We start from the raw sequence: 25460 nt of genomic DNA on the forward strand, positions 1-25460 counted from the left end.
AGGTGATAGGTGGAGCCAGGCGAGGGGGAGGGTAAGTGAGTGGGAGGGTGAAGTGAGAAGCTGGGTGGTGATAGGTGGAGTCAGGCGAGGGGGAAGGTAAGTGAGTGGGAGGGTGAAGTGAGAAGCTGGGAGATGATAGGTGGAACCGGGCGAGGGGGAAGGTAAGTGAGTGGGAGGGTGAAGTGAGAAGCTGGGAGGTGATAGGTGGAGCGAGGTGAGGAGGGAGGTAAGTGGGTGGGAGGGTGAAGAAAGAAGCTGGGAGGTGATAGGTGGAAAAGTTAAAGGGCTGAAGAGACCGGAAACATTGACTCTTTATTTCTCTCCATAGATGCTGCCTGACCTGCTGAGTTCCCCAGTATCTTGTGTGTCCGATACACAGCCCAGTGCAGAATGTTTTGTCGGGTTTATCCCACTCCCTAATTCATGCTTTGGGTTTTATTCGATTCCTATCTACAAAACACTTAATTCCCTGGAGGACCCACCGGCCCAGGAAATCCCCCTGTACCCATAGTGATCACATGCTCCATCTCTACATGATGGTAACCCCAGAAGAGGGACAGGCATTCAGCTCGGGCAGAGCCCTTGACTGCCTGGACCCACGAATGGCCATCTTGGCCAGGTCCAGGAACAAGCCCACCAGTAGATTCTCTGAGTGACCCAACCCCCTCCGTACTGGGTGACCATATATCAGGAGCACAGGGCTGAAGTACAACCAAAACGTGAGCAGCAGCCCCTTCAGATACTCAAACAGGGGCTGCAACCTCTCACACGTCATATAAACATTGTACACTGACTCCTCCCGGCCTCAGAAAGGACAGGTGAACCGGATGTCTGTGAAACGGCTCAAAAATCTATTGCACGGCACAGGGGAAAAGTTCACTCAACTTCACTCGCCCCATCATTGAAATGTTCCCACAACCTATGGACTCACTTTCAAGGACTCTTCACCTCATGATCTTTATATTTATTGTTTATTTATTTATCATTATTATTTCTTCTTTTTGTATTTGCACAGTTTGTTGTCTTCTGCACTTTGGTTGAATAGCCTAACTGGTCGGTCTTGCATTGATTCTGTTGTGGTTATTATTCTATAGATTTATTGAGTATGCCCACAAGAAAATGAATCGCCGGGTTGTATATGGTGACATATCTGTACTTTGATAATAAATTACTCTGAACTTTGAAATGCACCTTATGCTGAATGTCAGTCTTCGGCAATATTTACTATAATTAGTTGGACTTCCGGGAAGATGGCGATAGTTTAGTCGCTTAAAACTAATGCGGCATTTCATTTCTTACCACCGCACTCTTTATTTCCTTTTATTTACTCAAGTCTGGTATTTTCTTTTTTTTTTTTTTTTGCTTTCTACCTGCCTGCGGATACACCTGTCCTACTATGGCCGCAAAGTTCCCTAAATCTGGGGAAAAACGAAGTCTCTATGGCTGTGACTGTCTCTGCTTCCTCTGCCAAGATTGTCTCCTTTTTGGAACAGCATCGACAAGAGATAGTATCTGAACTTAAGTCTGAATATAAGTCATCTTTCAAGTTCGTTGAAGTCATAATTGGATCAAATTAACGCCAAAGTGCAGGATCATGCCGAGAGTCTATCTCCTCTCGAGTTAACTTCCAGTTTTTGAATTGTTAGTTAAGCGGAGCTTATGATAATGTTACGCATCTGGAATTTGGGTTTCGGGGTGTGTTTTTTTTTCCAAAGAGCTCGCCGCTTTTTTTTTGGTAGCTATCTTGTTTTGGGATTTGAGGTGGGTTCTCTAGTGCCATTGAATTGTTAGGTATACTTTGTTATTCGGTATATTTTCTTGTCCTGATTCTCTTGACTTATACTTTCATCCCAGAGCTGTTATCTGAATGTTTGATCTTGTTTATGCATACTACCCTTTATATTTTTTTGAATGACAATGTTTAGCCCGTTGAATTTTATAAGCTGGAATGTAAAGTGATTGAACAATCCTGTTAAAAGAAAGAAGTTATTTTCACATCTTTAGCATCGCAAAGCTGTAATTGCTTTTTTGCAAGAAACTCATATGCAAATCTTTGATAATTCTCGTCTTATGTCGAGGTGGGTGGGACAGCCCTTCCATTCCTCCTTCCCGGCTAAAGCCAGAGAGGTCTCTATCCTCATTAATCAACATTTTCCTTTTGAGCTCCACAATAAAGTATCTGATACAAATGTTCGTTTTATTATTGTCTCTGGGAAGTTGTATAATACTAGGGTAGCATTGGCTAACCTGTATGCTCCCAATTCTGATGATGTGAACGTTTTGATAGTTTTTTCTCTTTATTGCCTGATTCGAGTTTATATTCTCTTATATTGGGTGGCGACTTTAATTGTTGTTTAGATCCAGTTTTGGATCGATCGTCCTCTGTTCCTAGACTACCTAGTAAATCTGCTTTATTTATACATTCATTTCTTTCTAACTATGGTATCTCTGATGTGTGGCATTTTTTCCATCCTACTGAGAGAGATTATTCTCTTTTTCACATGTCCATCATACTTTTACTAGAACCGATTATTTTTAATGGATAACCAGTTGATTCCATCTGTTCGCTCCTGTGCTTATCAGAGTACATTGGTTTCGGATCATGCTCCATTTACCCTGTCTATAAATTTTACCGGTTTTCCTCAAATGAGTAAGCATTGGCGTTTTAATCCGACCTTGTTATCGGATATTGATTTTGTAAAATTTATGAAGGACCAGATAACTGTTTTTTCTTAAACACTAATACGTCGTCTGAAATCTCATCCCAGGTTGTCTGGGATGCCATGAAAGCATATTTGAGGGGTCAGATAGTTTCATATACTGCGAATCTGAAAACAAAGACCCATTTGGAGTGATTAGATTTGATCAGTCAGATCAAAGCAACAGACTAAAAAATCCCGAATTGTACAAGAAGCGAGTAGAACTTCAAACTAAGTTTGACCTTATTTCCACTCAACCAGTTGAACGTCAGCTTCTTGAAAGTAAGAGCCGATTTTATATTCATGGTGATAAATCGGGCAAGTTTATAGCCAACCAATTAAGACACTGCAAAGCTAAACAACAAATGACAAAACATTCGAATGGGAAATGGGAATATTACTAGAATTATTCTGTAATCAATGACGCATTTAAGAATTATTATTCTCGACTTTATACCTCTGAATATTTAAATGATAATATCTCTGTTGAGTATTTTTAAATAGTTCAAATAGTCCTTTGCTCTCCTCTGATTTTAAAGCAAAACTCAATGAGTCATTATCACTAGAGGAGATACCCTCTGCCATTTCTGCACTGCCGTCGGGTAAATCTCCTGGATCTGATGGGTTTTCAGCAGAATTTTATAAACCCTTTTACTCACTACTTTCATCTCAGTTATTTTTTTGCTCTGGTTGATTCATTTAAACATGTCTGGGGGTTTCAGTGCCAGTAACTGCGGTGTTAATTGTTCAGGCTAACAAAATGGCTTCTCTGTAATGTTATTTAATGCTGTAATAGGTTTCCGTAGCTGGAATGTTTGAGGTTTCACTGCAGATAAGGGGGAAAACTAACCAATGGATAATTGTTATGCTATCTTGTATCTGTGAGCTGAGCGGGAGTTCACGGTCTTTTCTCGGGAGGCGAGCGAGGAGGACGAAGTGTGAGGAGCGGATAGGGCAGCGGATACTGGACGTTGGCGGTTCGGACGGTGGCCGAAGGCTCGGAAGGTCGTTGTGAATGGAACCGGAGGCGTGAGCTCCAACGCATTAAAATATTATGTGCACAATCTGATAAACTTATTGATTTGGCGCCTTTAGGTTATCTATTTCTACTAACCCATCAGTAAGAAAAAACTATAAAGTTGCAATTGTTTACTCACCTTTGGTGTGTTGTATGATATTTGTGTTGCGAGCGTGTACTGGGGGAACATTACACAGTTTTTACACCGAGGTATTGCACTATTGGCGGGGCGACGGCAGTTCACCCTAGGCGAATGGGGTCACAGATGCTACACATGGTAAATTGCCAGCATCATTTAACGAGGCATGTATCATTCTTTTAAAAAGGTAAAGATCCAACAGTGTGTTCTTCGTATATGTCAATTTCTTTGTTAAATATTAATGTTAAAATTTTGGCTGAAGTTTTGGCTCGTAGATTGGAGAACATTGTACCTTCTAATATTTCTGCAGATCTAACTGGTTTTATTAAAAATCGTCTTCCTTTTTTTAATTTCCGGCGTCTGTTTAATATCTCATATTCACCCTCAATTGGGACTCCTGAATGTGTCATTTCTTTTGATGCAGAGAAAGCGTTCGATCATGTGGAGTGGAATTACCTTTTTGTGGTTATCGAAAAAAATTATTTTGGACAAAGTTTTATTTCATGGATTAAATTTATTCATATTCCACCACTTTTGTTTTGACTAACTCTCAGCAATCCCAGTCTTTTAGTCTTAAACGTGGCACCCGACAAGGACTTTTTGATTTAGCCATAGAGCCACTGGCGATTGCATTTCGAAGCTGTCCTGAATTGACGGGGATTTGGAGGAGAGGAGTTGAGCATAAAGTTTCTCTTTATGCCGACAATCTTTTACTTTTTATATCAAATTCGTCTACTTCCTTACCCCCAATGTTTTTACTTCTTAATCAATTTAGCCAGCTTTCCAGTTACAAATTTAATTTACACGAGAGTGAACTCTTCCCAATTAATACAGAAGCACAAACATTAGTATTTCATGACCTCCCTTTCAAAGTAGTTAATAATCAACTTACTTACCTTGGTATTACAGTAACAAGGAACTTCAAGAATCTTTTTCAAGGAAATTTTGCTAATATTTAAAATTCGACAAAACAGAGTTTGATATAATGGTCACCCATATCCATTGCTCTGGTACGTCGAATTAATGTTATTAAAATGTATATCCTTCCTAAATTTTATATTTATTTCAGTCTTTACCAATTTTTATTTCTAAATCTTTTTTTTCATTCACGAAATACTATTATTTTGCCCTATCTATAAGGGCAAATGTTCTGGACTTAATAAAGCTGACCTTCAAAAATCTAAAAAGGAAGAATGTATGGCGTTGCCCAACTTCCGTTTATATCATTGGGCAGCCAATATCCGTTGTCTTTCTTTTTGGTCCTTCTTTCATAATCAGTCTGAGTGTCCAAAATGGGTGGCAAGAGAGTTGAACTCTACTAAGGATCTCTCTGTTTCTGCACTTCTTGGATCTACACTTCCTTGTCACTTGCCTAGTGTGATTGTTAATCCTCTTATTAGACATACTCTGAGAATATGGGTTCAGTTTAGAAAATAAAATGACCTTCACGGTTTCTCTCTGTCTCTAGACCTATCTTACACAATCATCTTCTCTTACCTTCTGTGCAAGACTCAACATTTCATGATTGGTATAGAAAGGGCATTAGGCGCTTTGAAGATCTTTTCATAGTTAATTGTTTTGCAACTTTTCAACAACTATCTGTAAAGTTCAACCTACTTAATACTCATTTCTTTAGATACCTTCAAATCAGACGTTTCATTAACTATTACCCAATTTTCCTGAGATTCCTGAGAAAAACGTTGTGAACCTGTTTCTTTGTATTAATCTATTGGGTAAAGGTTTCATATGTACTATTTGTGATAAGTTTGTGACCTTGAGGCGTGCTCCCTTTGATAAAATTAGAACTGCTTGGGAGCATGATTTAAAAATTTCTTTATCTGATGCAGTTTGCGATTCAATTCTTAAGTCAGTTAATTCAAGCTCTTTATATGCTCACCAGTGTCTTTTACAGTTTAAGGTTGTACATAGGGCTCATATGTCTGAAACTAAATTGTCGCAGTTTTATCCTGACATTAGTCCTGTTTGTAACAAGTGTAAAGGTGGTGAGGCTTCTCTTATTCATATGTACGGAGCTTGTCCTACTCCACAGAAATTCTGGAGAGAAGTCTCTTTATCTTCATCCCATATTCTTTATTGCCACTTAGAACCTAACCCTCTGATTGCCCTTTTTGGTACCTTGGGTGAGGCAGACATGCATTTGAGTCCAACTAAACGCCATCTATTGCCTCTCCTTTGGCTAGACGCTTAGATCTGCTCAGGAGGAGAGATGTTGTTCCATCCACTCATGCTCAATGGCTTAGTGATATAATGTCTTGCTTAGACCTTGAAAAAAATCATTATTCACTTCTCAATTCGAAAATAAAGTTTCAGAAGGTGTGGGGAACTTTTTTTTGAATACTTTCATAACTACACTTCCGATTGACTTCATTCTTTTCTTCTATACCATGATCCATATTTTCAGCGTTTTTCTATAAGTTTTATGGTTTGTTTGATGAGAATTACATTATAGTTTTGGTAGTAGGCATTATTATTCTTATTTTTATTGATATTTACAGCTCTGAGGGGGCGAACGTTCCGATTAATTTTTCTTTTACATATTGTAATGGTTGGCCTGGAGTTTTGTAGTGGGAGGGTGGGGAGGATACTAACTTTATATGATTTTAATTTGGGTGCTGTTCCCTTATTGCTATGCATTTAGAAACGCATAAAATTAATTTTAAAATTGTTAATTTATTTGTGGTAATATTACTTGATGTGTTGCTGTGAGTTATATGTACTGTGTTGTACTGTGTTGTGCACATTGCGCCGGAGGAACTCCGCTTTGTTTGGCAGGAGATGTGTATTCAACTGAATGACGATAACCTTGAACTTGAGGGACCATTTAATCAGTGACAGTAGATTTTATTTATTGTCTATGTCGAAGAGCAAGACGAACATATCTCGAACACAGGAAAGTTACTAATCACAGTTTGGCATGTTGAGGGCAAGATCCTTAACAGTGTTGCTGAGCAGAGAGATCTTGGAAGCCAAGTTCAGAACTCCTTGAAAGTAACTACATAGTTCGATAAGGTGGTTAAGAGGGCTTATGAAATGCTGATTTTGTTAGACAAGGTATTGAGTTCAAACGTCAGGAGGTTATACTGCAACTTTATAAAACTCTGGTTAAGCCACATCTGGAGTTAACATACATTCTGGTCACCACGCGGGAGCATCGGAGTCTGAGGGGAGATCTAACAGAGGTTTTTAACATCGGAGAGGCAGAGATGGAGTGGACAGACAGTGTTTCTTTCCCAGGGTTGAAATGTCATATACCAGAGTGCAGGCATCGAAAGTGAGAGGGGGTAGGTTCAAGAGGGATGTGAGGGGTAAGATTCTTTTCCTCAAAGAATGGTGGATGCATGAATGTGCTGCCGGGTATGGTGGTAGGTGCAAATACATTTGAGGCTTTTAAGAGACGTTTAGATAGGCACATGAATATGAGGAAGGTGGAGGGATGGGCACATTGTGTAGGGAGGATGGAAAAGTCCAAAGTAAAGTCAAAGTAAATTTTATTATCAGAGTAGATATATATCACCCCAAACAACCCTGAGATTCATTTTCCTGCGGGAATATAGAAAATAAATATGTCGTATAGAAAGAGAGTAAAATAGTAAGGTAATGTTCATGGGTTCACCGTTCAGAAATCTGATGGTGGAGGGAACGAAGCTGATCCCGAAATGTTGAGTGTGTGTCTTCAGGCTCCTGTCCCTCCTCTCTGATGGTGCTAATAGGAAGAGGGCATGTCCTGGGTGGTGGGATCCTGACTGATGGACATTGTCTTTGTTGATTTGTATTGCACATTTGTTGCTTATCAGTCTTTGTTTGTGTGTAGTTTTTCATTGATTCTATTGTATTTCTTTGTTGCACTGTGAATGCTGTGAAGAAACTGAATCTCGGGGTATTATATAGTAATATGTAGCAACACACACACACACACAATGCTGGGGAAACTCAGCAGGTCAGGCAGCATCTATGGAAATGAATAGTTAGTTGATAATTTGGGCCAAGGACCCTCTTTAGGACTGAGAGGGCAGGGGGAAGATTCCAGAACAAAGGTTGGGGGGGGCAGAGTGGTTAGCTGGAAGGTGACAGGTGAAGCCAGGTGGGTGGGAAGGTCAAGGGCTGGAGAAGAAAGAAACTGATAGGAGAGGAGAGTGAATACAATTGGAGAAACGGAAAGAGGAGGAGACCCAGGGGGAAGTTTAAAGCAGGTGAGAAGTAAAATATCAGAATGGGAATATAGGAAGGGAGTGGAGTAAATTTTGTTCACTGGAAAGTGAAATCGATATTCATACCATCAGGTTGGAGGGTACCCAGATGGAATATGAGGTGTTGCTCCTCCACCTTGAGGGTGGCCTCATCTTGGCACAAGATGTGCCTCCACCACGTCTGTTCTCAGGATGTGGTTTCCATTCCAGAGTATCAGAGATGTCCTCCTGCTTTAAAGAATGGGGTTTCCGTCCCTCTAATATTGATGTTTCCCTCACCTCTATCTCCTCCATTTCCCTTACATCTGCACTCACTTCATTATCCCGTCCCTCGTCCTCACCTACCACCACTTCAGCCTCTGCATCCAACACGTTATCCTCCACAGTTTCCTCAATCTCCAAAGGGACCCGACTGATAAACATATCCTTTCCTCCCCCTGCCCACCACTGTCTGCAGGGATCGCTCTCTCCACGATTCCCTTGTCCATATGTTCCTCCGCACTAATCTCCCTCCAGGCACTTATCCCTGCACCTGTCCATTCACCTCCTCTCTCACTTCCACTGAAGGCCCCAAACACTCCTTCCAGGTGAGGCATCACTTCACCGAATCTGCAGGGGCTGCCTATTGTTCCCAATGTGGCCTCCTCAACATTGGAGAGACTCATCGTAAACTGGGCGACTGCTTCTCAAGCACCTCCACACCATCCGCTGTAAATGAGATTTCCCAATTAAAATCCGATTCCCAATGTGGTTGATGTATAGACTTGTCTTGTGCCTCCAACCTAATGCTACGAATTTCGATTTCTCCTTCCGGTGAACAGAATTCTCTTCCCCCTTCGTCTATTCCCGAAAGTGACCATTCACTTCTTAGCACCAAACTATTACTTCCTTTCGGGTCTCCTCCTCCTGCCATTTCTCCTATTGTCCACTCTCCTCTCTGATCAGATTCTGTCTTCTCCAGCCCTTGACCTTTCCCACTCACTTGGCTTCACCTATCACCTTCCAGCTAGCCTCCCTCCCCTCCCCCCACCATATAGTTCAGGATGGGGGTTGTGATTGGCAGAGAAAGAGGATGGGGAACGTGAGCTGTACATTAACACTGAACATCGTTCTGTCCCTCAGTCACAGACTCCGCACTCGGTGATCCGTGTGTAACCCACACCGTCCTGGATCAGCCCTGGAGGAGCACGAATTGTCTCAACACTGAGTGTACCGGTGGAGAATTGATGGATGATAAAAATCTTGAAGTGGGATGGTACAGATTTAACAGGTAAAGTGAGGAGATAATTACTGAGAAACTGGACACAGAAGGGGAATGTAAACAGGGGAACAAGGGGTGTGTGAATGGGAAATGCAGGGAGACCGGGATCATCACTGACTACACTGAGATGGGGAGTGAATACAGGGAGAGGGGAAACAGAGCGGGAATTCCCAGGATTGGGGGTTATTGACCAGAGACAGGGTGAGTGTAATTTCGCATGTCTCTCTGCGTGAATAAACTCCCTCAGATCAGGGACTGACTCTCTGATTGTTGTTTCAGTTCTGGAGGATGGAAGATTCCGGAGACGCTCGTTCCACAGTATCGCTGCTCCGGGGTGACTCCAGGCTGGTTAAACGGTAGGGTCAGAGTTACATCAGTGGGGCTCGGTTATTTTTGGGGAGGGTCACAATAACAACCCGAATCTGTTCAGAGGGCCCTAGCATGGACACTGAACCCCATCTCCCTGAGAGGTCTCCCCACAGTCACTCAGACCGCTCTACGGTCCTGAATCGTCATGGAGTCCGGTGGAGGAGTGACAACTTTCTGGAGTTGGTTACAGAACTGATCTGCCCACTGACCCCATTCTGGATACGACCCGGAGGAGTTTCAACGACCCCAGACTCATTTCATTGGTGGGTCCATCTCCAGGCAGTTGGGGGAGTCAGCAGACATCATCGTTCACCAATTAGTGGGATAAATTAATGGTTGCCATGGTAACGTAGTGGTTAGCGCGTCAATATTACAGCTCGGGGTGTCGGAGTTCAGAGTTCAATTCCAGTGTCATCGGTAAGGAGTCTCTGTTCGTCCTCCCCTTGGAATACATGGGTTTTCCCCGGGTTCTCCGGTTTCCTCCCACTATCCAAAGACGTACCGGGTGGGTAAATTGTCCCATCATGACGATCGGCTTTTTCAGGATTGTCAAGGGCTGCAGAGGCAGTGTGGCTCTAAGGGTCAGAAGGCCCTACTCCGTGTTTTATTGCCAAATCATTAAATAAAACAGATTTAAACTTCTGTTGAAACGTGGTGAGATTCTTGTGTCCTGAGGCTATGCCCTCTGGTCCCAGACTTCCCCATAATAGGAAACATCCTCTCCATGTCTAGGCCTCTCGATATTTGATAGGTTTCAATGAGATCCCCGGATGTTTGACAAGGGCCCTCATGGGAGGCTCATTCAGAAGATGAAGGTGCTGCTGTGGGGAGGGTGGGGTGGAGAGGGAGAGGGCAGCAGCTCAGTGCTGACTGAGGCCGGACCGGACCGTGGGTTGTGAACCACTGATTTACAGTGGGTCCTGATTCACATTCCCCGCTGTACTGTGGGACCGGGTACATTTTACAGTGTTTATAAATCTCATTCCAGGTCCCCATCCCAACGTGGGAGAGGGGGAGGTGATCAACGCTGTCTGTTACTCCTGGGGTGAAAGAGCCTGTTATGGGAGCCGAAAGATCGCGGTGAAGAACTGCTCCGGTTACTTTGTGTATTGGCTGGGGCCTACACCCTGGCGTTACGCTGTGTACTGTACAGGTAGGTCACCGTTCCTCAGTTACACAGCAGTGTGGTAGTTGTGGGGAAATTCTGGGACATCCTGAGTCACCAACACACACCACGGGCTGAGTTTTCCAGTCGGCTGCCCTGCCCGTGGTCTGTGATCACCTTTCCCGTATCCCCCTTCACACCGGGCGGGGTCAGAATGAAACTGCCCAGTCTGACCTGTGACAGAGATCATAGAACACAGAACTGTACAGCACAGCACAGGCCCTTCGGCCCACAATGTTGTGCAGACCTACTCTGAGATCAATTTAACCCTTCCCTCCTACATAACCCTCCATGTTTCTGTCATCCACGTACCTATGAGTTTGTTAAATGCCCCTTAATGTTTCTGTCTTTACCACTACCCCTTGCAGGGTGTTCCACACACCCACCACTCTGTCTGTGTAATGAATTTTACCTCTGACATCCACCCTGTACTTTCCTCCAGTCACTTTAAAATTGCACCCCTGGTATTAGCCACTTCCTCCCTGGGACAAAGTTTGGTTGTCTACTCGATCTATCCCTCTTACCATCTTGTACACCTCCGTGAAGTCACCTCTCATCCTCCTTCACTCCAAAGGGAAAAGTCCTCACTCACTCAACCTCTCCTGACAAGACCTGCTCTCTAATCCTGACATCGTTCTGGTAAATCTATTCTGCACTCTCTCTAACGCTTCCACATCCTCCCTACAATGAGTTGACTTGAGTCCCCATTCCTCACCGCCCCCCCCCCACCCACACCAGGCTGCCCTGTCACACATGGGGACCACATGAACATGATAATGGAGGGTGGGGACATTGAGGAGAATGGAGGGGTGAGAGGAGAATGACTGGGGTGGAGGGAAGTGGGAAAGTGGAGAGGAGGGAGAGTGATGGGCAGAGAAAGGGGAGTGAGGAGGAGGGAGGAAAATGAGGACAATAGAGGGAGATTGTAGGTAGGGATGGGAGAGAGGTCTGGGATACAAGATGGAGACTGGAGCGAGGAGGGGTGCTGAGAGGGAGCTGTAGACAGTTGTGGGGGTGGTGGAGGGAGAAACAATGGATGCAGGATGGTCCACAGCTCAGGAATTGGTGATGGGATCATCTACGGGAACGCTGATCCCCATGGTCAGTCCCAGAATTTCATCCCGACCCGAAGTGATGAAGGAGGAGACAGGCGTTCGAACATTCCAGAGGTCTGATCAGCGTAGGGAGCAGAGCACTGCAAATTAAATAAAAGTACAGAAGGGGCAAACGGGGCGGCCATTGTTGGGAAGTAGGTCAGCGATGAGGGTAGGAGTTGTCAGGCTTTGATAAGAAGAGGCTGAGGCCAAAGAAACAGGTTAAAAGATCTGGTCTTTGTTACCCATCGTACAGTGCAGGCAGGGTGGCAGATATGATAGTGGAATAGAAAGATCGAAACATAGAAATCCTGCAGCACAATACAGGCCCTTTGCCCACAAAGCTGTGCCGAACATGTCCTTACCTTAGAACTACCTAGGATTACCCATAGTCCTCTATTTTTCTAAGCTCCATGTACCTATCCAGGAGTCTCTTAAAATACCCTATTGTATCTGCTTACACCACCGTCGCCAGCAGCCCATTCCGTGCACTCACCACTCTCTGCGTAAAAAAAAACTTACCCCTGACATCTCCTCTGTACCTAATTCCAAGCACATTAAATCTATGCCCTCTTGTGCTAGCCATTTCAGCCCTGGGAAAAGCTTCTGACTATCCACATGGCCAGTGTCTCTCGTTATCTTGTACACCTCTATCAGGTCACCTCTCATCCTCCATCACTCCAAGGAGAAAAGGCCGAGTTCACTCAACCTATTCTCATAAGGCATGCTCCCCAATTCAGGCAACATCCTGGTAAATCTCCTCTGCACCCTTTCTATGGTTTGTAACGTCCTTTCTGTAGTGAGGCGACCAGAACTGAGCACAGCGCTCCAAGTGGGGTCTGAGCAGGGTCCTATATAGCTGCAATATTACCTCTCGGCTCTTAAGCTCAATCCTACAATTGATGAAGGCCAATGAACTATATGCCTTCTTAACCACAGAGTCAACCTGCATAGCAGCTTTGAGTGTTCTATGGATTCGAACCCCAAGATGCCTCTGATTCTCCACGCTTCCAAGAGTCTTAACATTAACACTATATTCTGCCATCGTTTTTGACTTACCAAAATGTACCATCTCACACTCATCTGGGTTGAACTCCATCTGCCACTTCTCAGCGCCGTTTTGCATCCCATCAATGTGCCGCTGTAACCTCTGACAGCCCTCCACACTATCCACAACACCTCCAACCTTGGCATCATCAGATAATTTACTAACCTATCCCTCCACTTCCACATCCAGGACATTTATAAAAATCACGAAGAGTAAAGGTCCCAGAACAGATCCCTGAGGCACACCACTGGTCACCGGCCTCAATGCAGAATGTGACCCGTCTACAACCACTCTTTGCCTTCTGTTAGCAAAGTAGCAAAGTAGTTCTGGATCCACAAAGCAATGTCCACTTGGATCCCATGCCTCCTTACGTTCTCAGTAAGCCTTGCGTGGGGTATCTTATCAAATGTCTTGCTGAAATCCATATACACTACATCTATAGCTGTACCTTCATCAATGTGCTCAGTCAAATCTTCAAAAAATTCAATCAGGCTCAGAAGGCACGACCTGCCTTTGACAAAGTCATGCTGACTATTCATAACCTTTCTTGAATAAGGGAACAACATCCGCAACCCTCCAATCCTCCGGAACCTCTCCCGTCCTCATTGTTGATGTGATTGCCAGAGGATCAGCAATCTCCTCCCTCGCCTCCCATAGTAGCCTCAGGTACATCCCTTCCGGTCCCGCTGACTTAACCAACTTGATGCTTTTCAAAAGATCCAGCACATCCTCTTCCTTAATATCTACAGGCTGAAGCTTTTCAGTCCACTGTAAGTCATCCCTACAATCGCCAAGATCCTCTTCTGTAGTGAATACTGAAGCAAAGTATTCATTAAGTACCCTGCCATCTCCTCCGGTTCCATACACACTTCTCCACTGACACACTTGTAAAATGCTTTGCAGTTTTCCTTAATCCTGTCGGCCAAGACCTTCTCATGGCCCGTTCTGGCTCTTCTAATTTCATTCTTAAGCTCTTTCCTGCTAGCCTTATGATCTTCTAGATCTCCATCATTACCTTGATTTCTGAACCTTTCGTAAGCTCTTCTTCTTGACTAGATTTACATCAGCTTTTGTACACCACAGTTCCTGTACCATACCATCTTTTCCCTGTCTCATTGGAATTTACCTATGCAGAACTCCACTCAAATATCCCCTGAATTTTTGCCACATTTCTGCTGTAAATTTCCCTGAGAACATCTGATACCAATTTATGCTTCCAAGTTCTTGCCTGATAGCCTCATATTTCCCCTTACTCCAATTAAACACTTTCCCAACTTGTCTGCTCCTATCCCTCTCTAATGCTATGGTAAATGAGATAGAATTGTGATAACTTTCTCCAAAATGCTCTCCCACTGAGAGACCTGCCACCTGACCAGGTTCATTTCCCAATACCAGATCAAGTTCAGCCTCTCCTCTTGTAAGCTTATCTACATATTGTGTCAAGCAACCTGCCTGAACGCACCTAACAAACTACACCCCATCTAAACCCCTCACTCTAGGGAGATGCCAATCAATATTTGGGAAATTGAAATCTCCCACCACAACAATCTGTCTCTGTATCTGCTCTTTGATGTCCCTGTTACTATTGGGTGGTCTATAAAAACACCCAGTAGAGTTATTGACCCATTCCTGTTCTAACTTCCACAGAGACTCCTTAGACAGTCCCTCCATGACTTCCTCCTTTTCTGCAGCCGTGACACTCTCTCTGATCAGCAGTGCCACAGTCCCACCACTTGTGCCTCCCTCCCTGTCCTTTCGGAAACATCTAAAGCCTGGCACATGAAGTAGCCATTCCTACCCCTGCACCATCCAAGTCTCTGTAATGGACACAACATCATAGCTCCAAGTACTGATCCACGCTCTAAGCTCATCCACTTTATTCATAATCCTCCTCGCATTAAAATAGACACATCTCAAACCATCGGTCTGAGCGCGTCCCTTCTCTATCACCTGCCAATCCTCCCTTTCACACTGTCTCCAAGCTTTCTCTATTTGTGAGCCAACCTCCCTTTCCTCCGTCACTTCAGTTTGGTTCCCACACCCCGGCAATTCTATTTTAAGCTCTCCCCCGCATAGCCTTTGCAAACCAGGATACTTGTCCCCGTCAGATTCAAGTGCAACCCGTCCTTTTTATACAAGTCACACCAGCACCAAAATAGGTCCCAATGATCCAGAAATCTGAATCATTTCCCCCTGATCCAAACTCTCAGCCTCGCATTTATCCTCCACCCCATTCTATTCCTATACTCAGTGTCGCGTGGCACAGGCAGTAATCCCGAGATTACTACCTTTGAGGTCCTGCTTCTCAACTTCCATCCTAACTCCCAGTAGTCTGATTTCAGGACCTCCTCCCTTTTCCTACCTATATCGTTGGTACCAATATGAATCACAACCTCTGGCTGTTCTCCTTCCCACTTGAAGATATCGTGGACGCAATCAGAATCATCCCGGATCCTGGCATCTGGGAGGCAAACTACCATCCGCGTTTCTTTTCTGCGTGCACAGAATAGCCTGTGTGGCCCCCTAACTATAGAGTCCCCTATCACTGCCGCCATCCTCTTCCTTTCCCTACCCTTCTGAGCCACAGAGCCAGACTCTGCACCAGAGGCGTGACCACTGTTGCCTCCTCCAGGTAGGCCGTCTCCTCCAGCAGTACTCAAACAGGAGTACTTATTCTTAAGGGGGACCACCACGGGGTACTCTCTAGCATCTGCCTCTTGCCCTTCCCTCTCCTGATTGTTACCCACTTCTCTGTCTCCCGAGGCCCTGGAGTGACTACCTGTCTATAGCTCCTCTCTATGGTCCCCCTGTAGGAGGTGGGAATTCCTGGAACCCGATAGTCTCCCTGATGACTGCACCTGCGGGAGGTGCAGCCGATTCCAGCTCCTGAAAGACCCCATAAAGGAGCTGGAGATGGATGAACTTAGGAATATCCAGCAGGCAGGACAATTGATAGATACGACTTTTGAACAGGTGTTAGATCCAGAGTGCAGAATTCGGGGAGTAGATGGGTGAACACCGAGAGAGGTAAAGGGAGAAGGAAGTCAGTGTAGAGTGCCCCTGTGGCCATTCCCCTCAGCAACAGGTAGGATACTGCTGAGGGAGGTGATCTATCTGGGCAAGGCAGCAGCAGCCAGATCAATAGCACTGTGGTCAGCTCTGAACTTCAGAAGGAGAGGGTGAAGTCAGGCAGAGCAATAGTCACAGTGGACTCGATAGTTCGGGGGACAGACAGGAGATTCTGTGGCAGGAAAAGAGACGCCAGGATAATGTGTTGCTTCCTGGGTGCTGGGGTCCAGGATGTCTCTGAGTGGTTGCAGAATATTCTGGAAGGGGAGGGTGAGCAGCTGGAGGTCGTGGTACATGTTGGTACCAATGAGATAGGAGAGGGATAGAGGTCATGCACAGTAAGTTTAGGGAGTTAGGAAGGAGGCTGAAAAGCAGGACCTCCACGGTGGTAATCTCCGGATTACTCCTGTTGCCACGAGCTCGTGAAGGTCAGAACAGGAAGATAGTGCAAATGGCTGAGGAGATGGTGTAGGAGGCAGGGTTTCGAGTTCTTGGATCTTTGGAACCTTTTCTGGGGAAGGGGTGACCTGTACAAGTGGGACAGGTTGCACCTAAACTGGAGGGGAACAGTATCCTGGGAGCAAGGTTTGCTAATGCTATTGGGGAGGGTTTGAACTAGTGAAGAGGCAGAGGATGGGGTGGTTGGTGTACAAGTAATGACAGCTTGTTGGGAATTTTTGAGAAGGATAGACAGATAATACAGCAAAGAAATACTCAACTAGATGGTTTGAGATGTGCCTATTTTAATGCAAAGAGTATCATAAACAAGGCGGATGAACTTGGAGCGTGGATCGATACATGCAGTTATGATGTTGTGGCTGTTAGAGAGTCTTGCATGTCTCAGGGGCAGGAATGGCTGCTGAGTGTGCTGGGCTTCAGATGTTTCAAGAAGAACAGAGAGGGAGGCAAAAGAGGTGGGGAGTGGCATTGCTAATTAGGGATCGTGTTGCGGCTGAAGAAAAGGAGGGAGTCATGGAGAGATTGTCTACTGAGTCATTTTAGGTGTAAGTCAAAAACAGGAAAGGATCAATAACTCTATAACCATATAACAATCACAGCACGGAAACAGGCCATTCCGGCCCTCCTAGTCCGTGCCGAACTCTTAATCTCACATAGTCCCACCTACCCGCACTCAGTCCCTAACCCTCCACTCCTTTCCTGTCCATATACCTATCTAATTTTACCTTAAATGACACAACTGAACTGGCCTCTACTACTTCTACAGGAAGCTCATTCCACACAGCTATCACACTCTGAGTAAAGAAATACCCCCTCGTGTTTCCCTTAAACTTTTGCCCCCTATCTCTCAAATCATGTCCTCTCGTTTGAATCTCCCCTACTCTCAATGGAAACAGCCTATTCACGTCAACTCTATCTATCCCTTTCAAAATTTTAAATACCTCGATCAAATCCCCCCTCAACCTTCTACGCTCCAATGAATAGAGACCTAACTTGTTCAACCTTCTCTGTAACCTAAGTGCTGAAACCCTGGTAACATCCTAGTAAATCGTCTCTGCACTCTCTCCAATTTATTGATATCTTTCCTATAATTCGGTGACCAGAACTGTACACAATATTCCAAATTTGGCCTTACCAATGCCTTGTACAATTTTAACATTACATCCCAACTTCTGTACTCAATGCTCTGATTTATAAAGGCCAGCGTTCCAAAAGCCTTCTTCACCACCCTATGTACATGAGACTCCACCTTCAGGGAACTATGCACTGTTATTCCTAGATCTCTCTGTTCCACTGCATTCCTCAATACCCTACCATTTACCCTGTATGTTCTATTTCGATTATTCCTGCCAAAATGTAGAACCTCACACTTCTCAGCATTAAACTCCATCTGCCAACGTTCAGCCCATTCTTCTAACCGGCATAAATCTCCCTGCAAGCTTTGAAAACCCACCTCATTATCCACAACATCTCCTACCTTAGTATCATCAGCATACTTACTAATCCAATTTACCACCCCTTCATCCAGATCATTTATGTATATTACAAACAACATTGGGCCCAAAACAGATCCCTGAGGCACCCCGCTAGTCACCAGCCTCCATCCCGATAAACAATTATCCACCACTACTCTCTGGCATCTCCCATCTAGCCACTGTTGAATCCATTTTATTACTCCAGCATTAATACCTAACGACTGAACCTTCTTAACTAACCTTCCATATGGAACTTTGTCAAAGGCCTTGCTGAAGTCCATATAGACTACATCCACTGCCTTACCCTCGTCAACATTCTTCGTAACTACTTCAAAAAATTCAATAAGGTTTGTCAAACATGACCTTCCACGCACAAATCCATGCTGGCCACTCCTAATCAGATCCTGTCTATCCAGATAATTATAAATACTATCTCTAAGAATACTTTCCATTACTTTACCCACCACTGATGTCAAACTGACAGGTCTATAATTGCCAGGCTTACTTCTAGAACCCTTTTTAAACAATGGAACCACATGAGCAATACGCCAATCCTCTACTTGATTTTTTTTATAGACTCCCCAATAGTAACAGAGACATCGAGGAGCAGATAGATTCTGGAGTGATACAATAATAATAGAGTCATAGAGAATTTCCAGCATCTGCAGATTTCCTCGTGTTTACGCTCTGATATTAGCCTGAACTGGAGGGGATTTAATATCCTGGGAGGGAGGTTTGTTAATGCTATTGGGGGCAGGTTTAAACTAGTGAAGGGGCAGAGGATGGGGTGGTTGGGGCACAAGTAGTGACAGCTTGTCGGGAATTTATGAGAAGGATAGACAGATGATACAGCAAAAAAGCACTCAGCCAGATGGCTTGAGATGTGACTGTTTTAATGCAAGGAGTATCATAAGCAAGGCGGGTCGACTTGGAGCATGGTTCAATACATGGAAGTATGATGTGGCTGTTACAGAGTCTTGTCTGTCTCGGGCAGGAATGGCTGCTCAGTGTGCTGGGCTTCAGATGTTTCAAAAAGAACAGAGAGGGAGGCAAAAGAGGTGGGGTGTGGCATTGCTAAATAGGGATAGTGTCACGGCTCCAGAAAAGGAGGGAGTCATGGAGGGATTGTCTACTGAGTCATTGTGGGTGTAAGTCAGAAACAGGAAAGGATCAATAATTCTACTGTTTCTTTTTTCGTATAGACTCCCCAATAGTAACAGAGACATCGAGGAGCAGATAGGGAGGCAGATTCTGGAATGGCACAATAATAATAGGGTTGTTGTGATGAGTGATCTTAACTTTCCTAATATTGACTGACATCTCCTTAGAGCAAGGGGTTTAGATGGGATGGAGTTTCGTAGTTGTGTTCAGCAATGTTTCCTGATGCAATATGTAGATAAGCCAACCGGAGGAGAGGTTGTATTTGATCTGGTATTGGGAAATGAACCTGGTCAGCTGTCAGATCTCTCGGTGGGAAAGTATTTTGGAGATAGAAATCACAACTCTGTCTTCTTTACCATGGTGCTGGAGAGGGATAAGAGCAGACAATTTGGGAAACATTTAATTGGGGTAGGGGAAATATGCTGTTAGGCAGAAACGGAAACATAAATTGGGAGCAGATGTTCTCAGGGAAAAGCACGGCAGCAATGTGGCAAATGTTCAAGGTCTTCTGCATAGGCATAGGTTTCATGAGGCAGGAAAAGGATGGTATGGTAGAGCAAAAGAACCATGGTGTACAAAGGAGGTGGAAAATCTAGTTAAGAAGAAAAGAAAAGGTTAAAAAAACTAGGTACTTTTAGAGCTCTAGCAAATTACAGGGTGCCAGGAAGAAGCTCAAGAATGACATTAGGAAAGACTGAGGTATTGCACTTTGGAAGGAAACACCAAGGTAGAACATACAAGGTAAATGGTAGGGCACTGCGGGGTGCATGTAGAACAGAGGAATCTAGGAATACAGATACAAAATTCCCTAAAAGTGGCATCACAGGTAGATAGGATAGTAAAGAGAGCCTTTGGTACATTGGCCTTTATAAATCAAGTACAGTCGGCCCTCCTTACCCGGGGGGATTGGTTCCGGGTCCCCCGCGGATACCAAAAAATGCGGATGCTCAAGTCCCTTATTTAACCTCTCCCAGTTGAGTGGTCTTTAGGACCCCGCGGAACCCTGGACTTTATTTAACATGTTTCAGAATGGTGGACATTAGGACCTGGCGGTGCAGCTCTGAATCCGCAGTCTTTCTGTTCACGAAAATCATCACGATTAAAAATAAGGTGGAAGTAATAAAACAATCAGAAAGAGGTGAAACGCCATCGGTCATTGGAAAGCGTTAGACTACAGTTGGTCAATGATCGGAACAATTTTAATGGAGCATGTGAATGGTCCTGCCCCGATGAAAGCTACAATTATTACTAAGCAACGCAGTGGTTTAATTATTGAAATACGTATGTTTCTTAAGTGTTTTATATGCATAGAAAGGTAAAATATGTACTATATACTAAGAAAAAAGTTTGACTAACTGACGCTAAATAATACCGAATGTACCTGTTCCGACTTCAAATACGACTTAAAGACGGACTCAGGAATGAAACTCATTCATAACTCAGGGCTGCCTGTACTTTTAAGTCATTTCTAGATTACTTATAATACCTAATACAATGTAAATACTATGTAAATAGTTGTTATACTGTATTGTTTAGGGAATAATGACAAGAAAAAAATAGTCTGTACATGCTCAAACAACAAGTGCTGGAGAGAGAACTTCTGGGTTTTCCCGATCCGCGGTTGGTTGAAACCGCGCATGTGGAATCCACAGATAAGGAGGGCCGACTGTATTGCGTATAAGAGTTGGAATGTTATGGTGAGGTTGTATAAGACATTGCTGAGGCCGAATTGGGAGTATTGCGTGCAGTTTTGGTCACGGAATTACAGGATGGATATTAATAGGATTGAAAGAGTGCAGAGAAGGTTTACAAGGATGTTGCCGGGACTTGAGAAACTGAGTTACAGAGAAAGGTTGAATAGGTTCGGACTTTATTCCCTGGAGCGTAGAAGAATGAGGGGAGATTTGATAGAGGTGTATAAAATTATGGTGGTTATAGATAGAGTGAATGCAAACAGGCTTTTTCCACTCAGGCTAGGGGAGAAAAAAAAACAGAGGACATGGGTTAAGGGTGAAGGGGGAAAAGTTTAAAGGGAACATTGGGGGGCTTCTTCACACAGAGGGTGGTGGGAGTGTGGAATGAGCTGTCAGATGAAGTGGTAAATGCGGGCTCACTTTTAACATTTAAGAAAATCTTTGGCAGGTATATGGATGAGAGGTGAATGGAGGGATATAGGCCAGGTGCAGGTCAGTGGGACTAGGCAGAAAAATGGTTTGGCACAGCCAAGAAGGGCCAAAAGGCCTGTTTCTGTGCTATAATGTTCTATGGTTCTATGGAAAGCTAGAAGAGGCCATAAGAAGGCCTTGGCGAGCAGGATTAAGGAAAACCCCAAGGCATTCTACAAGAATGTGAAGAGCAAGATGATGAGCTGTGTGAGAATAGGACCGATCAGTAGCGATAGTGGAAATGTGCATGGAACCGGAGCAGGAAGCGGAGGAACATAATGAATACTTTACTTTAGCATTCATTAGTGAAAAGGACCTTGGCAATTGTGGGATGACTTACAGCAGACTGAAACACTTGAGCATATAGGCATTAAAAAAGAGAATGTGCGGGAGCTTTTGAAAGATATTAATTTAGATAAGTCGCCAGGACCGGGCGAGATATACCCCAGGTTACAGAAAAAGCGAGACAGGGGGTTGCTGAGCCTCTGGCGACGATATTTGCATTGTCAATAGGGATGGTAGAAGTACTAGAGGATTGGAAGGTTGCAAACATTGTTCCCTTGTTCAAGAAGGGGAGGAGAAATAACCCAGGAAATTATACACCAGTGAGTCTTACTTCAGTGGTGAGCAAGTTGTTGGAGAAGATCCCGAGAGGCAGGATTTATGTGCATTTGGAGAGACATAACATCATTAGGCATAGTCAGCATGGCTTTGTCAAAGGCAGGTCATGTCTTACAAGCCTGATTGAATTTTTTTGCAGATGTAACATAACACATTGATGAAGGTAGAGCAGTGGATGTAGTGTAAATGGATTTCATGAGCGTATTTGATAAGGTTCCCGATGCAAGGCTCCTTTAGAAAATATGGAGGCTTGGGATCCAAGGAGATTTTGCTTTGTGGATCCAGAATGGCTTGCCCATAGAAGGCAAAGTGTGGTTGTAGATGGTTCGTTTTCTGCATGGAGGACGGTGACGAGTGATTTTCCACAGGGATCTGTTCTGGGACCCCTCCTCTTTGTGATTGTTATAAATGACCTGGATGAGGAAGTAGAAGGTTCGGTTAGTAAGTTTGCTGATGACACAAAAGTTGGGAGTGTTGTGAATAGTCCGGAGAATTGTCGGAGTTTACAGCGGGACATCGATATGATGCAGAACTGGTCTGTGAAGTTGCAGGTGGAGATCAACCCGGATAAGTGTGAGGTGGTTCATTTTGGTAGGTGATATTTGATGACAGAATATTATATTAATGATAAGACTTTTGGCAGTGTAGAGGATCAGTGAGATCTTGGGGTTCATGTCCATAGGACACTCAAAGCTGCTGTGCAGGTTGACAGTGTTGTTAAGAAGGCGTATAGTATGGTGTCATTAATCAGTCGTGGGATTGAGTTCAAGAGCCGTGAGGTAATGTTACAGCTATATAAGACCTTAGTTAGACCCCACGGAGTACTGTGTTCAGTTCTGGTCACCTCACTACAGGAAGGATGAGGATACTATAGAGAGACTAAAGAGGAGATTTACAAGAATGTTGCATGCATTGAGAATAAGTTGAGTGTACTTGGCCTTTTCTCTTTGGAGCAATGGAGGATAAGGTGTGACCTGGCAGAGGTGTATAGGATAATGAGAGGCATTGATCCTATGGATAGCCAGAGACTTTTTCCCAGGGCTGAAATGGCTAACATGAGGGGGCGTAGTTTTAAGGTGCTTGGAGGTAGGTACAGGGGGATGTCGGGTACATTTTTCCACACAGAGAGTGAAATGCACTGCTAGTGAACGTGATGGTGGTGGGTACAATAGGGTCTTTTAAGAGACTCTTAGATAGGTACATGGAAGCTTAGAAAAATAGTGGGCTATGCAGTAGGGAAATTCTAGGCATTTTCTAAAGTAGATTACATGGTCGGCACAACATTGTGGGCTGAAAGACCTGTAATGTGCTGTAGATTTCTATGTTCGGAAACAGTTATTACCCCTTAGACATCAGGCTTTTGAACTAGAGGGGATAAATTCACTCAACACTCACACCAGTACTAAACTGTTCCCTCAACCTATGAACTCACTTTCAAAGACTCTTCATCTCGTGTTCTCGCTATTTATTGCTTATTTATATATTATATTTTTCGCTTTTGTACTTTGTACAGTTTGTTGTCTTTTGCACAATGTTTGTCCACATGGGTGTAATAGGACAGCGCAGATTTGTTGGGTCGAAAGGACCCGTTCCCCTGCTGTATCTTTCAATAAATGAGTAAATATTTTTAACTAATTTAAAAGAAATTTAAGTTTTGCACTGCACTGCTACAAAATGCCAAATTTCCAGTGATGTTAAATGGTGGTAGTTAGTCTGATCCTTTTTCTGGGAATATAAAAAAAATGTATGGAGGATTACGAGTGGTACAGATAGGGTCGACTCAGAGTCAAAGTAATATTTATTATCAAAGTACTTATTTGTCACCATATACTACCCTGAGATTCATTTCATTGCTGTTATTTACAGGAAAATAAAGAAATACAACATAATTTATGAAAAACTATACAAAAGCAAAGACTGCCAAGCATCCAATGTTCAAAAGGAGGCAAATGGTGTAAATAAAATATAATAATACTGAGCTGATGAGTTGTAGATTCCTCGAAAGTGAGTCTGTAGGTTGTGGACTCAGTTCAGAGTCGATGTGAGTGAAGTTATCCACGCCAGTCAGGAGTCTGATGGTTGTGGGTGATAAATGTTCCTGAAGCTGGTGGTGTGGGATGTCCTGCTGGGAATATTACCACTGATCAGGGTGAATATAACTAGAGGACATCGATTTGTGGTCAGTGGTCAGAGATTCAGGATCAGAATTAGGTTTACTATCACTAATGTATCTTGTGAAAATTGTTGTTTTATTGGCAGCAGTACAGTGCAAGACATAAAAAATATTCCTGTAGGTTCCAATCAAAAATACAATAAATAAATAGTGCAAAAAGAGGAATAGTGAGGTCGAGTTTGTGTATTACAGAAGAACCCAAAAGAATGAACAACAGAAATAGTTTAAAACCCCAAAGCCCTCTCTCCCCGTCCTATGTAGAAGCAGCAGCATCAACAAGTCAACCTCCCCCTCCACCCCCACACATTCCAGCAAAAATGTGTCAGCACCCCCACCCACTAAGCAACAGCAAAGCAGCCAAAGAGAGACCACGATCCGCAGTCAAGAAAAGCTGTTGTTTATCCGACAGTTCGACATGTCACAGGCTCTCTCTCTCTCTCTCTCTCTCTCTCTCTCTCTCTCTCTCTCTCTCTCTCTCTCTCTCTCTCTCTCTCTCTCTCTCTCTCTCTCTCTCTCTCTCTCTCTCACTAACAAGGGTCAGAGAGATGTCACCCATTTCACAGCGAAAGGGGAGTCTGACAGTCACTGTGACTATGGTACAATCTGCTGTGTCGCTTTTTATTCTGAGATTCTCCGACTCGAGAATTGTTTGAAGACTCTCCCCGCCACTGAGATCGCTCGACGACAGACACCTCCATCCATACATCCGCCACAGCGAAATCCCGATGTTATTTTCCCGCGACACCTCAGTCGGCAACATCGGCCTGGAATCGGTTATCCACAGGGCCGCATCCCGGAGGCACCATCTTCCAAGCCGTGCGTGGAGAATGTCGGAAAACAGTCAGCCGGCCAGCTCCAGGAGTGGGTGCTCATTCGCCATAAAAAACACAGTTTCAGTGCCGTTGCAAATCAGGACCTCGATAGAGCCCCAGCCACCTTGGAAAGGGGAAAAGGAGACAGTAAAGAGAGGAATTTAAGCTGTTTCCACAGATGAGCTCATAGAAGCAGCCATTTGGCGCCAACTTAACTCCACCCATTGGTCATGAGACATAGAAATGCCCGGAGTGGGATTTGAGTAATTCAGTACATGGACAGAAGGAAATGGGTGAAAACACACAGGAGAGAGGGATGGAGAGGGAGGTGGGATGCGCGAGTGGGAGGAATGAGGTGAGTGAAGAGAGAGTGATGACTGTGTCAGAAGATTTGGGCAGAGAGATCTGTGAGAGTGACACTCCAACTGGATTGAGGGAAGTAGAGACTGAAAAGGGAGTGATGCAGACAGAGTGAATGCCGAGAGAGGGAGATGTGAGGAGAGGGATTTGAGAGACAAGGTAGC

The sequence above is a fragment of the Hemitrygon akajei genome, unplaced genomic scaffold (assembly GCF_048418815.1).
Source record: "Hemitrygon akajei unplaced genomic scaffold, sHemAka1.3 Scf000088, whole genome shotgun sequence".
NCBI classification, from domain to species: Eukaryota; Metazoa; Chordata; class Chondrichthyes; order Myliobatiformes; family Dasyatidae; genus Hemitrygon; species Hemitrygon akajei.